We start from the raw sequence: 13,286 nt of genomic DNA on the forward strand, positions 1-13,286 counted from the left end.
AACCAAAACAATTAATCAACGGTCAGATCACAACAATCACTTCAATCCCCAACACGCATTAAATGCAGCTTTCTTTTCCCAAAACTCTCTCTCTCCTAAAAAGCACTCCCCGCAAAAATTCAAAATAAAATCCATCACGTTTTCAAAACATTTCAATGAACAAGTTAAGCTTGGGGGCTCCGAGTTATAGCTCGGCACAACAGACGAACTATAGCCTAAGAACTGCCATAAAATCTAGTTCCGAGTTATAACCCACGAGTAAAAGCTTAACTTGTTCATGACTCGAAAACAGGTCAACCTTGAGGGTTATGATCCGTTAGACTAAAACAACCAAATAGCAATGAACTCGGAACTGAGTCAGCACACAATCCTCCCATAAAGCTCTCCTTAAACCACCAAAACCCCAAAAGACATGCCACCAATGAAGACCCCATCCAATTCGGTAACAAATAGATATGCATAACTGCCCTCACAGTACACAATCCTCCCATAAATCTCTCCTTAAACCACCAAAACCCCAAAAGACATGCCACCAATAAAGACCCCATCCAATTCGGTAACAAATAGATATGCATAACTGCCCTCAGCAAACTCTATTATATACGAATGACTCACTCAGTCATAGGTACGTGATTCGCTCTGAATATCATCTCTACTATTCATACTCATACTTACTTGAGCGTTGGAGTCCCTTTGCAGGTACCCAACGCTGCCTCCTCTCAAGAAGACGACATTCCACTCCCTTTGCTCCAAGAAAAGCCAGTTTGAGTATCACGAGAACGAACTATACCTCAAAGTTCACTTTCGCATAGGAACATTTAATACTATTAAAAATATTTCTTTTTTTTTTCTTAATAGCTGTACACTTTCAAAAACATTCATGCATAACCAGAAAAAAATAAAAAATATTAAAATAAAATCATATCTAATACGTTAAAAAATAAAATCTCAAAATAATGTAAAATTAACTAATCATGGTAGGTATTTTTAACAACAAAAAATAGACAATATTATTTAATTATCAAAATTTAATTTAAAAATTCTATTTAACAGATTAACATATTCATTCTATATAAATATTTTCTTTCTTGTAATCATATATTAATAAGATATGATATAAAATATTATAATTATTATCAAATTTTACTATAATTAACTATCAAATGCTAAGAAATATAATTATTTAAAATTAATATTTTTCAAAAATAAGAAATAGAAAAGAGAGACAAGCATACTAGTATTAGTCTATATATAATATTTAGTCGTACGAAAATTAATTATAAAAATTAATATCTATATATGCATTTTAATACATACATAAAAAAATGTATTAACGTAAATATTATATAAATACAAATTATGTATGATAGACAATTATATTAGAATGTTTAATAATTAGTATAATTATTTATTAAATATTAATTTTTATATTATAATTATAAAAAATATATTTTTTAAATTTGAGAAGAAAAAAAATATATATACTGATATCAGAATATACTACGTAAATATTTTTGGAATCTAAATGCTGACCATTGTAAAATGATATAATAATAGTGATGATAGGCACAAATAAATTACCCGCTTTATTTAATTTGTCCTTATTCATTTACTTCATTTATTTTCTTTTATTACCATCCAGTTTCTATTATTCATACGAGTTCAATTTTAGTAAATTGACAGTATAAAAATTTTATTTGGTCAATAATTAAATTTATATATGCATTTAATTAGATGATTTTTTAAAATAATAAATTTTAAAATTTATTTTTGTTGATTATTTGTGCAAAATTTTTTTGCATTTCTATTATATAAAAACTTAATTCTATTTGATAGAGTAGTGGTTAAGCTGAAATTGAATTAGTTAAGCCAAGTTGAATTGGCAGAATTAGTACTAGTTATATCCTTTCTTAATTAGATTAGTTAAAAGTCAAGTTGTTAGTAGATTCAATATATATATATAGCCAGCTGTTAGTTACAAATAATATTGTAATAGTTTAATTCACCTTTATCAATTACAGAAACCATTTTTTTCTTCTTTTTTGATCTTTGTTCTTCTCTTTCAGTCAGGCATTGATACCTTTTATGGTATCAAAGTTTTGGTTCATTCAATCATGGAGGTAAACACATAAATAGTTGAAGTTCATGTTCAACACCAACCTAACTTCACGTCCTCACCAATTTTGATGAAACTTGATGAAGAAAACTTTCTCCAATGAAAAGATCAAGTGGAATCGACAGTCGAAGGACGATCTGTTAGTACACATCACAGGAGAAGGTATTTCAGCTCAGTACACAACTTCAGGGGAGAAGAATCCAGAATTTGCGAGATGAAAGCGACAAGATGCTCTGCTCAAATCTTGGTTATTGGAGTCGATGACCAAGCTTTTTACTACTCGAATGGTCGGTTGCCTGTACACATATCAGGTATAGAGAAGGTTAGAAGATCACTTTGCATCACAAATTAGAGAAAAAATTCTGCAATTAAAGAACAAATAAGTAGCATTAAAATTCGAAGTTTCGTCGGTAGCTATGTGTTAGAAATTAAAAAAACAATAAATACGTTAGTCTCAGTTGGAGAACCAATCAGGAAAAATGACCATGTTAGTGCCATACTCAATGGCTTAACGGAGGAATATAGACCATTGATTACAACTGGAGTTTCAAGATCGTCTAGTGTCTCGGTTGGAGAGTTTAAGTCTTTGCTTCTTGCACATGAAAGTATGATAGAAAGATTCAGGAAGTCAGATCTATTAATTCAAGCGAATGTAGCTCGTATTCAAACAATTATGGAGGTCGAGGGAATTTCAGGGGTGATTTCAGAGGATGAGGTGGAAAATTGATGAGAGGAAGTTTCTCCAGCAATGAAAGAAGGTCTTATGGAAGGTCTGACGGAGGATTCTATGACAATGATAGAAGATTTAATAGTGATAGTCAAAACGAAAGATGATATGATAGTGGAAGTAGCAGATCGGTTTGCTAGCTATGTGATAAGGTTGGCCACACAGCTCGCAAATGCTGGTCCAGGTATGATTCGTCTTGTGGGAATGAAAGCCAGAATTCAAGACCATGTTATGAGCATATAGAAGTCCAGTTATAGCCACAGGCTCACTTAAGTGCTCTAAAACACCATCCACTAACTATGATCAAAATTGGTATTCGGACAGTGGTGTTACACACCATATGACACCAGACCCTCAAAATGTGATGAGCAGTAAAAGCTATGAGGGGTTAGAACAAATAATTGTAGGAAATGGAACAGGTTTGCAAATAACTTCTATTGGAAATTCCATTTTTAAAATTGATTTGAGTTCTAGAAAGTTTTTGTTGCAATAATTGCTACATGTGCTTGAAATAACCAAAAATTCTTTGAGTGTGTATCAATTCTATTGTCATAACAATGTGCTTTTTGAGTCTGATGCTCATGATTGTTGTGTCAAATCACAGGAAACTAAAGAGTTGATTCTACAGGGTGAAGTTGATAAGAAAAAGTATAAGTTTGTCAAATTCTCTCCTTCAATAAGTACATCTACTTACAACTCTATCATGTCCACAACTGAGCAATTTCTCTTATGGCATGCAAGGTTAGGACATGCAGTAAATAAAGTAGTTAGTGCAGTCTTGAAAGATTGTAATTTGTCATTTATTGAGAATAAAGAGCCTTGCACAACCTATAGCATAAGCAAGTCACACAATTACCATTTCCAAGTTCAAACACAATGTATCAATCACCTTTAGAACTGGTGTATTCAGACATATGGGATTCTGCCCCTATGCTAGATTTGAATGAAAACTTCTATTTTGTCAATTTTATCGATGTTTTTTTCTAAATTGCTTGGCTTTATCTAGTTAGAGCACGGTCACAACTTAAATCAGTTTTCTTTAATTTCCAAAATATGGTTGAATTGCAATTCAGCACAAAAAATTAAATTGTTTTAATCTAAAAATGATGTTGAGTATGTTAGTTTGTCAAAGGAGTTACAATCACAAGGGATCAGGCACAGATTTTCATGCCCCCACATCCATCAACAAAATAGAACTGCAGAGCGCAAACACAGGCATGTAGTAGAGATGAGAATGACACTAATGGTTAGTTCTGGAGTACCAATGCAATACTCGGGTGATGCTTTCTTCACTGCAGCTCAACTCATCAATGTTCTACTAACACCAAAATTGGAAAACATGTCTCCAGCAAAGAAGCTACTTGGTAAGAAGCCAGGCTATAGCTGTCTACGGATATTTGGTTGTCTTTGCTTTCCTCATCTGTGGCCGTTCAATCGTCACAAGCTTGAATTTTGGTCAGCACTCTATGTGTTTTTGGGATATAGTACTGCTCATAAAGGGTTCAAATGTCTCACACCAGAAGGCAAAGTAGTGATCACATAAAATGTTGTGTTTAATGAGATGCAGTTTCCCTTTAAAACTGGAAATTATCTCATGGATGTCATTGTAAGCAGAGTAGTTCTGAGATAGTTCCACCAATACTAACTATTCCCTTGATCCCCAACCCTCCCCTACCTCCACAAGCTCAAGATGGTCACTCCTCACTAAGACCCCTGCCTCAGTCACATCTCACAAATCATTCAGAAATGTTTTAACACTTTTCTCAACACTCCTCTTAATTTTCCATAAACACCACCTAACCCACTGTCCCCTGCCAACCACCTTCAACTCTATCCCTAGCCCCAATTCCCCCTATAGCATCTCCACTCATCATCTCTTAATGAGCACCTTCATCCACACCTATCTCAGTGCCCATTTCAGCCTTATAAATTGTTTTTTCTAGTTGTCAACCTGCGCCCAGTACCCACACCCAAAACATACACCCTATGACCACACGAAGTAAGGCTGACAGTCTTCAATCGAAAGCTTATCATGCTACAGTTGAGCCATAGTCAGTGAAAGAGGCTATGGTTCACCCAAAATAGAAAGAATCCATGGATAATGAGTATCAAGCACTACTAAAGAAAAAGACATGGCAACTTGTACCTCTACCAGGGGATCAAGAAGCTATTGGCAGCAAGTGGGTCGTTAGAGTTAAATACAACTTTGATGGCACATCCAAAAATACAAGGTTAGGCTAGTTGCCCAAGGCTTCTCTTAGAGACCTAGGTTTGATTTTACTGAGACCTACATCCCGGTAGTTAAACCAACTTCAATCAGAGTAGTCTTGACACTTGCATTGGAAAATAATTGGTCAATTAGATAATTGGATGTCAATAATGCATTTTTGCATGGAGAATCGCTTGAGGATGTGTACATGCGACAACCGCAGAGATATGTGCAAGGTGATGGGAAGTTGATCTGCAAACTTACCAACGCATTGTATGGCTTGAAACAGGCTCCGAGAGCCTGGTATCATAAGTTTTCTATAGCTCTGCATCAACTTGGATTCAATGCCATAGCCTCTGATGTTCCAGTCATCACTAAATTTGATGCCAATGCCACAACCTTTGTACTTGTGTATGTAGATGATGTGATCATCACTGGAAGTTGAACCAACTCTATGACTACTGTGGTGAACCAGCTGAATTGCAAGTGTGCACTCAAAGATATGGGGGATCTTCATTACTTCCTAGGCATTCAAGTTAGCAAGACTAAGGTGGAGGACTATTACTCAGCCAAGAGAAATATGTCAATGATTTACTGGGTAAGGTAGGCATGATAGGCTGCAAACCTTGTAGAACCCCTCTCCCATCATCAATAAAATTCTCTCAGTTTGGTGGTGACAAGTTTGATGAACCAACACTTTACCGTTCAGTGTTAGGGAGTCTTTAGTATCTCACAATTACAATACCAGGCTGTTATTAGGCTCAATATAGCCAACTGTTAATTACAAAGAGTGTTGTAATAGTTCAATTCCCCTTTACCAAATTATAGAAATCATTTTTCTCTTCTTTTTCAATTCTCTCTTCTTCGATCCCTGTTCTTCTCTTTCAGTTAGGTACTGATACCTTTCACTATTCATATAAATTTACAAAATTGCAAAAGAGTTACACACTATACATTCTTTGTTTTTATTTTGGTTTTATATTTTGCTACATATGATTTTCATACTTAAGTCTAACTGTTGCAAAATGTAAATACTAGCGACAGCAAAACCGTTGCAAAATTGCATGCACCACGAACCATTTGCTTAAGGACAAATAGCTAGCCACGAAATGTTTTGTGTTCCCAAGAATCCATAGCTGCAATAATGGTTTTACAATATAAACTATCGTCATCATTCATAGACATGCAATGCTCAGTTTGGTGTCTCTAATCTTTGGGTGGAGGAAGTTGTGACTTACTTGAACTGTGAACTAAGACTAAATAATTACATCTTTTGAAAGAAAATTCTTCTAAAGTTTAAAGATTAGATACATCAAGTATCTCTTTCAAAAAAAATCACTGTAATCAAAATTTAAAACTTTCAAGGTGATTGACATCTGGAGAAAAAACAAACAAACAAATAAAATAAATGAGCAAACTAAAATAAAACCAAATAAACCTAATCATGAATTTACAAACATACAAAATTAGAAAAATGAATTTAGTACGCTTACCTTGGATAAGCTATCCAACTTGGGTAACATGTAGAGATATTCAAGCAACTTGAGTATGGAAAGCTATTTTGGATCAAAATTAGAGGAAAAACCTTTGAAGGATACCTCCTTCATTCCAAAACTCTTAAACTATTTGAAAGATATTTGGGACCTTTGAAAAAATGACCATTTTTTATTATAAGTATTTTGAGATTTTTCATCTGTTTAAAAGTTGTTTCATCCCATTTTACTTTTACATCATCATTTTTCTCTTTTTTTGATGGATCTTTACTTCCTTTCTTTCTAAATGCGAGAAATTCCAAATGTATGTTTTCAATGGCACTAGTTTCCTTTCATAACACAAAAGTAAGAACATAAATTAATTAAAATACATGTGTTAAGAAAAAGTCATTAACAGACTTGAGTAAAAAAAACTATTACATACATGATTATCTTCTTAAAATTTACCTATATCCTTGTAGAACCATAATCTGCTACGCTTTCCAGGCATTTCTGATGATTTTTTTTTATATATATTTTTGCCCATGTCCTCCATTAGATCATGTAATGTTATTCTGAATTGATCATTCTTTATGAGAGATTTTTCAACCAAAATTCCAATATGATACTTCATACAACTCCCATAATGAGCTTGAAGTATATCTGTAACTTCTCATGAATTATATCCTTTAAAACAACAAGAAATATCAAGAAAAACACTCTGCACATCTTCTCCCAAAACATCAAAACTAACCTGAAGTATCTTACATATTTTATTATCAAGAACTTTTTCATATAGATCCATTGCAGATTTCTGCAGTTCTAAATCTTTTCCAAACAAGTTAAAACCTATAACTTCCAAAGCCAATGGAAGTCCAGAAGCATAAGTTATTTACTCCACAGGTTAAAATATTCTCATACCAAAGGGTTGACAATATCTGTTTTAAAAGCTTTCCAATAAAGCAAATATAAGGACCCTTTCTTATTTAAACCTTGTACCTCATATGTCCTTTCAATGTCATGAGGTGTCAGCAAGTATTTGTCCTGTGTTGTTATATTGATTCTGCTTACAGGATGAAACCAATCAGGTTTTTCCGCAATAGCTATCCACTGTTCATGTTCATCAACATCATCAAGAACCAAAAGAACTTTTATTTGACTGAGTCTATGTTGTATCTGTGAAATTCCTTCCTTAACACCTATTATCTGGATTCTCTCCTGTCCTAATATCTTAAAAAGAAGATTGTTTTGAAGTTGCACCAACCCATATTTTTTGTAAAATTTCTCTCATATTTTCAAGAAAACACACACCTTCAAAATTGTCAGTAATCAAGTTATAAAGAGCAAGAACAAGTGTTGTTTTTCCTATGCCATCAATTCCATGTATCCCTACCATGTGAATTCGATCAGTAGAATCTATTTCCAGAGGTAAAATTACCTTTAACTAATGGTTGACATTATGTTATATGCATACATAATGTATTTTTTTTATTTTCGTACTGAGCATTTTTCGTGCGACTAATATATTTTTTTACCGTGTTGAGCATTTTTCGTGCATTACACAAGTCATTCATTAGTAGCTTTCTATAATAAAATAAAGTTTGAATATTTTTTTATTTTACGATTATCACATGATAGAGTAAGATATGATTTTTATCTTTTATTTTCCATATATGAAGAAGACAATATATTTGCTTCATTTCAAATGAATTAAACACTCTGGGAATAAATTATAATATGTTATTGATAAATCACTATTTTATGGTTTACAATGTGTTTAATTGTGTGGTTTTATCATGGTCTTTACCCACTTATTCATATAATTAGCATGCATTTATATTTCCTTCCTAAAATTATTACATGATTGAAAACATGCTTCTTTGGTCTTAATGTAGCTAATCTTAATCCTCTCTTATTACCATTCGATGCCTTGATCTGTGTGTTAAGTGTTTCAGGCTTTATAGGGCATGAATGAGTGAGAGATTGGGAAGGAAGCTTGCAAAAATGGAAGGAACAGAAGAAATTGAGGAGATGACCAGCGAGAAGTGACGCGTACGCGTCAGCGACGCGACCGCGCGGAAGAAAGGAATTTGCAGTGACGCGGTCGCATGGCTCACGCGACCGCGCGGATTGGAAAAGCACAAGTGACGCGGAGGCGTGGACGATGCGAACACGTGGCAACGAAAAACGCGAATGACGCATCCGCATGGATGACGCGATCGCGTGACGTGCGCGATCTACAGAATTACAAAAGTTACTGACAGAGATTCTGGGCCGCATTTCAACCCCTTTTTTGGCCCAGAAACACAGATTAAAGTCAAGAAACTTGCAGAGACTCCGAAGGCTCTCATAATTCATAATTTTAGTTTTAGATGTAGTTTTTAGAGAGAAAGGTTCTCCTCTCTCTCTTAGGATTTAGAAATTAGGATTTTTAGAAATTAGGATTTATTTCAACTCTTCATCAGGTTCAATATCTTTTTATTTCGACTCCTCTTAATTGTTGATTATTAATGTTGCTTATTTGGCTTATGACTCTTCATATTTGGATTGATTTTATTTTATTAATGCAATTGAGGTATTTCAGATTTACGATTTGTTTCTCTTATTTATGATATAAATAATTTAGATTTTTCTACCTTTTGGCTTTGGTTGATTAATTGGTAACTCTTGAGTTATCAAACTTATTGTTGATTGAAAATTGGAATTCTTCAAGAATTGATTCGAGATCAAATAACTCTAACTGTTCCCAAGGAAAGACTGGGACTTGAAGATTCGAATTAATTCATTCACTTGACTTACCTTCATAGTTAGAGGTTAACAAAGTGGGAGAAAAATCCAATTCTCATCACAATTGATAAGGATAACTAGGATAGGACTTCTAGTTCTCATACCTTGCCAAGAGTTTATTTTACAGTCAATTATTTATTTTAGTTGTCATTCATCATAATTGTTCCTCATTCTTAAAACTCCCAATTTACAAACTCATAACCAATAATAAGAACATACCTCCCTGCAATTCCTTGAGAAGACGACCCGATGTTTAAATACTTCAGTTATCAATTTATTTAGGGGTTTGTTACTTGTGACAACCAAAATGTTTGTAAGAAAGGACTTTTGTTGGTTTAAGAGTTATACTTGCAACGAGTACTTAATTGTAAAGATTCTTAGACCACGCAAAAATCCTCTCATCAAAATGGCGCCATTGCCGGGGAATTGCAAACGTGTGTCTTATTATTGGTTATTGTAAATATTTTTCAAAAAAAAATTTTCCTTTTTTGTTAGTTTTTGTTTTTATTATCTCTCACTACTATGAACTCTCACCCCTTTGGCTGTGAGTCTGTTTATAATTATGTTGCAGGAAGAGGAGATTATAATGACAACATGCACCATGGTTGGAACAATCAAAGATGGGAGGAGCCACAAGGATTTGATCAACCCTCATGGCAACAACCACCTCCGATGGACTATCAACAACCATTCTGTGATGCGTATCAAGGCAATGGCTATGGTGAGCACTCTTTTAACTACCAACAAGACCCACCATATGCCTATGAACCCCCTCCACCTCAATATAATTTTGAACCACCATACTCACAAGCTCCTTTCCATCAAACACCTCCATATGACCCTAATCCATGTCCACCATACCAACCACCTTATGAGCCAAACGAACCATACATAGAACCACCACCGCAATATACACCATCTCCTTATCATTATCAAAATGAACCCTCCTATCCACCCCAAACCTCCATGGAGAAAGTATTTGCCGATTTAAACTCTACTATACAAGCTTTGGTCACCCACATCGGACCACCGAATACCTTCAACAATCAACCCTCAAGCTCTAGTGCACTTTCTTTTCAACCATATAATGATCCACCCATTCCATCACCACCCATCCCATCACCACCATCCATGGAAGAGCACCCACATCCATCAATCCAAGAACAAGATGACCCCAGTTATGCTATTGAAATGGAACAAGAGTCAAGGGATCGTCTCAAGAAAATAGTAGATCAATTTCATGCAACCCTTCATCAATTAGAGCAAGCAATAAATCAATTACCTTCTAGATGTTCGGACACTCAAGGAACCCCCATGGCTTCATGTGGAGAATCTAATGAAGAACATAGCATGAAGAAGACACTAGAAACTCTAGTGGACAGTAAGGAGCATGACTTTGTACTGGAACAAGTGGAAGAAGCCATATTTGTTGAAGAGGAAGAAGCGGTTGAAGACTTAGGAGATGCAGAACTTCCAGGGAAAATTCAAGTCATAAAGCCTCCTTTCAAGGTATTTGAAATTGATGTTGAGGAGGGTGTACAACCTCCAAGGCATGTCATAATAGAAGACTTGGAAGAGGTTAATCAAGAGATAGAGATTCAAGAAGAAGAGGCACAACCTCCCATGCCCTTGGTGCGCAATAAAGAAGAGATTAAATTGGAAGCAAGCTACCAAGAGGAAGAGGTTAAAATTGAAGAAGCTTGCAAAGAGGTGGAAGATGTCAAAGAAGAGCACAAGGGAGTGGAGCTTGCATGTTCTTTAAAAACACCTCCCCCTAAGCTGCCATCATCCTTCACAACATTCAAGTGGGTGAAATTCATATCCCTTAGCTTTCTAATTCCACTTGAATACGGGCTACTAGAGACGGATGGTCAACTTAGAGCTCTTTGTAACATTAAGAGTAAAAGGAAGATGGCCAGTGGTAAGAATTGTCCTGCAAGGTTCATCATGGTTGGAAGCTCAAAGTTTAAATGCAAAGGTTGGTATAGAGCTCAGCTGAATGGGTCTAGGAAGCTATTTGGTTACTTCAGTGAGAATTCTAAAGCTGAACCACCCGGATGGATTCATGATAATTAACTTGAAGACGGGTGCAGAAACAAGATTTGGGATCCCAGAGGATATTGGATTTGCAAACATTGGTGGAGATTCCTAGATCAGTACAAGCATAAGCCACCATGACAGGGAGCTCGCCAAATGTCCAACTTAAGGACTTTAACTAAAAGTGCTAGGTGGGAGACAACCCACCATGGTATGATCGTTCTCTTTTTAGTTTTAATTTTAGTCTATTTTTAAATTTTTATTGAACCTGCAATTTTTTCATGACATTCATTGCATTTTGCATTCTGCATACTGCATAAAAAAAACACGCACGCGATGCGGCAGCGTCGCTGACGCGTCCGCGTCACCAGTGCGTTATGAAGAAAATAATTGAACAGAGAGTCATGCAAGAGTGTAGCTGGGGGCGCGCCTTTTGCATAATTTGACCCCACGCGACCGCGTCGCTCACGCGACCGCGTCATGTGGAACTTTGGCCCCCACGCGACCGCGTCACCCACGCGGCTGCGTGACCTGAATATCGACGTGAAAAGAGTGCATGGCCGAAAGTTGTGCTGGAGTTGGGCCGGACTCATGCTGGAAGCCCAAGCCCTCCCACGCGTCCGCGTCATATCTCCATGATGGCCACTCACCCGATCGCATGACCCACGCGATCGCGTCACCCCAGATTTGGCGAAAATAAAAATTTTAAACAGAGAGTTGTGCGAGCGCGAGGCTGCCCTCGCGCCAGTAGCATAAACTTTGTCACGCGACCGCGTCGATTAACTTAAAGCGCAAGTCACGCGACCGCGTGCCCCACGCGTCCACGTCACTTGCACCGCACAGCTATCCTAATATGCCAAAATATTTTCTCTTTTCTTCCCCATCCTAATTTTCCCCCTCCTTTCTTACTTACTTCCTCTTCCATTCTTTCTCTTCTCATTCTTCTTATCTTTCATTTTCTTTTACTTAATTGCATACTTTCATCCATTGCATTATTTTCATTGGTGTTAAACTTTCTTATTCAACTGTTACAACTTTTCTGGTATTATCTGGTGCTTAGTGACTTGTTTACACTGTTGGGTAATATTATTTAAGTCAATGCTAATCTTTTATGATATTTGTATTAATTTTGCATTGACATAAATTTAGATTATCTTGCACTCTCTTTCCCATTGTCGCAAATTTTTGCACTCTTGCTTTGCCATGTACTTCTACTGTTTTCTCACTTGCATGTTGTAGCTACCATGTAATTGAGACCCTTATTATCTGGCATTAACACCCATATTTTATTTATTTTCTATCTTTATTTTTGGGTTACTTTTCTTCTTTTCCCTCTTCTTTCAGGATGGCCACCACGAAGGGAGAGGAAAAACTTCTTAATGGAAAGACAAACAAGTCCACCTGCACAATCTTTGGAGAAAGGCATCAGTTGGAGCAGCCCATCCACTTGTACATCTTAGCATGCACCGAGGACGGTGCAATCTTTAAGTGTGGGGAGGTCGATACCGATCTCCATGGGTTAGTACTTTCTTGTCTCAACACCAATGTTTAAACTTTCTTTGTAGCTAGTTGTTGCATTTGCATATTTATTTGATTTTGTGCATATTTTACCACTTGGTTGAAGAAATATTTTCTTTTTCAAGAAACCTTTTAGAGTATTTCACTAATTTGAATAAAATTTAATGTTACACTTGTTTGAAGAAATATTATACTGGAACATGGTTTAGAGTTCGAACACACAAAACCTGTGAGATTTTTGAGCCTATTTGAATTGGTTGCATTTTACCAACCAATATTTTATTTTTGGTATGTGTTTTTCTCTCTAAAATTGTGATCTTTGTCTTGCTTAATTCTATATTTCCATCATTTGATGTATGCATGCACTGATATGATTGAGGCCTTTGTTTCACTAAGCTTACATACCCATATGGCCTTACC

The 13,286-nt window shown here is 35.7% G+C and overlaps 1 pseudogene; it reads right to left on the bottom strand.

The window, feature by feature from the left end:
- Positions 1 to 6,150: 6,150 nt before the first annotated feature.
- On the bottom strand, positions 6,151 to 7,935 carry LOC107489937 (disease resistance protein Roq1-like; annotated as a pseudogene).
- Between the last annotated feature and the right edge of the window lie 5,351 nt (positions 7,936 to 13,286).

Source organism: Arachis duranensis, chromosome 5 (assembly GCF_000817695.3).
Source record: "Arachis duranensis cultivar V14167 chromosome 5, aradu.V14167.gnm2.J7QH, whole genome shotgun sequence".
Classification (NCBI taxonomy): domain Eukaryota; kingdom Viridiplantae; phylum Streptophyta; class Magnoliopsida; order Fabales; family Fabaceae; genus Arachis; species Arachis duranensis.